Source organism: Macrobrachium rosenbergii, chromosome 9 (assembly GCF_040412425.1).
Source record: "Macrobrachium rosenbergii isolate ZJJX-2024 chromosome 9, ASM4041242v1, whole genome shotgun sequence".
Lineage (NCBI taxonomy): Eukaryota > Metazoa > Arthropoda > Malacostraca > Decapoda > Palaemonidae > Macrobrachium > Macrobrachium rosenbergii.
In genome coordinates, this window is record NC_089749.1 from 23,157,662 (window position 1) to 23,160,305 (window position 2,644).

Here is a 2,644-nt window from a genome sequence, read left to right on the forward strand (position 1 = left end):
TTTGTTCAGGGCCGTCTGAAGCAATGGGTAAGAGGATGTTGGGGGGGCAGACACTCCAAGAGCGAAGAAAGAACTAAGACGTTGATTTCCTTTCCTTTGACTAAATCCAGACTTTTCCGTCCACTCTCGCCTCTGTCTGCTGAGGGAAGCTTCGACACGGGAGAGCGAGAGAGAAAAGACAGTGGAGGAAATGGACAGGAAGGTGTTGGGGGTAAAGGAGATGAGAGACTGACTAAAAAATAAATGTGTAGAAAGGGATAAAACAACTAGCTATCTCACCGATACACGGAAGTGTTTTATGACAACCTCACTCACTCTCTCTCTCTCTCTCTCTCTCTCTGTATGTGTATATATATGTTTGTAGATATATATGCATACACACACACACACACATATATATATATATATATATATACATTTATATATATATATATTGCAATGAAGGAAACTTCCAACTTCTTTCCAAGCAACCTAACCAGCTTTTTATAATAATAACGTAACAGATAAAAGAATAAAATTCATTTTACTCATTTTTAAATAAAAGAACTGTGGGTTTCATTCGCCCCTTCACCAATTCTCTCCTTCCTTCCCTATATGGGTATGCCCTTCATCCCTCTCTCTGTTTAAAGTGACTGCCTGAGACCCTTCTGTCTAGGTGTGGCTTTCGAAGACGAAATCCCTCACTGGCGGCGGACGATCATAAGGGGAGGAGCCAAAAGGAGAAAGTGCCGGCCCATAGTTCCAGAACATCTGCTGACCGCCATGACACCCAGGAATGACGCCACGCACATAACTTTATAGAAAACGACATGGGGACTGACTTCCACGCCAACTACAATGATAGCAAGGTGTAATCCCGATGTTATATATGAACCCTGAACCAGCAGTCCAGAGAGAGAAACGCCCAGAACTTCACAGAGGACAGCTGGCCTCACCCTGTGCTGCCTGTCCCTTGTACTTTCCACGTCCGACTCCTGAGGCTTCGGACCAGTACACTCAAATGGGTATCCCTTCATTTTCCTAACTCCACCAACGCCCTGTGAAAGAGGACACCTTTCATCCTGATGAAGGTAATGTACCAGAATAAAGGGTTCTTTAGTCAGTCCTGATTCTGTTATCAAGGTCTGGATTTATTTTCATATTTCATTGTGCGATCACCTTCAGTAAATTTGTGTTGAAGTGTTAGTGTTAACATAATTGTGCACTTGAGTGTTTGAAATGAGTTGTTTTGCACCATCTGTGCTTCCCTCAGTTCCATTTAAGCATGTTATTTTTTTCAAGTAACCATCTTGCATCTTGTTGCAGATCGGTCCTGGCTGTGGAACCCAAATCTCAGCTCTATCCCATGTGCAGTGGACTTATGCCACCCCTTGGTCTACCCCTCTGTGGTGTTCCTGTTATGAAGACATCATTGGAGTAGAATATTTCTCCTGTGTAGGTTTCATTCACTTAGCAGGACCTTAAAATTGCCTGCCCCGTAATTCGTCATTCTTCTGCTGTGTGTTTGTTATGTAAATATAATTAATTAAGAGAACCCCTTGAGTTTACGTAATCTTTTCCTCACATGAAGAAGGCCCTAAGCCAGCATTTCCCATTGATTTATTCATCTATGAAGCTGCCTTAACTAGATTTATTAGTCAGATTTTAGTTAAAATATAGTAGGTTTTCTTGTGATCGTCCGTTGCAGCCTAGAATCCAGTAAGTATCTAAGGCATATCCGTTGAAAAAAAATTATATAATATATATATATATAAACATATAAATATATATATTGTATGTTTATATATATATATATATATATATATATATATATATATATATATATATATATATATATATATATATATATATATATATATATATGTATATATATATTTATATATATTTACATTTAAGACCATACACCTCTATTCATATGGAACAAGCCACAGGGGTCATTGACTTGAAATTCAAGCTTCCAAAGAATATAGTGTTTATCTGAAGGAAGATATAGAAGATAATAGGATATACAGAAAGAAGAGATCTGAAGAAAGAAGAGAAAAATAAAGATAAATTAATAAAACAACAGACAAATAGCTAAAATAGATAAATAAATTAGCAAAATACAAAGTGAATGGTTTTAGGGTAGCAATGCATTGCATCTCCGCTTGAACTTATTTTTTTATAGACCGTTAATTCAATATATGATGTGGTGCCAGAGGGTGATAGCATTTCGGTTCTGCGCTGGTCTCTGTTCTTTTGCGCCGAGGTTGCCAGCTTCATGTCCTCTCTTTGACTTCCAACTGAATCTGGTGCCTTTTCAGAGGTAAGTAAGTCGACTTATGGTGACCAGCTGGGGCTGAACCACAGACCCTGTAAATGTGAGGCTTATGCTCTACCACTCAGTTTTAACAGCGGTCCCGTTCAGTCCACACTTTGCCAGAGAGAGACCTCTACTTAAATCTAGCTGGTGTCAAACGTTTCATGCCGTCCATGAACAGACCCATTGTGCTTCAGTTGATATAAGCAGTGAAACGGGTACCTGGTAGTTAATCGAAGGTGGTGAGTCGCAGTCAGGGAGCATACAGGCTTAGAACTGGAAAGCTAACACCTTTCGGAGCCGCCCTCTTTCTATGAGAAAAAGGCGTAAGCTGCAAAACTTCAC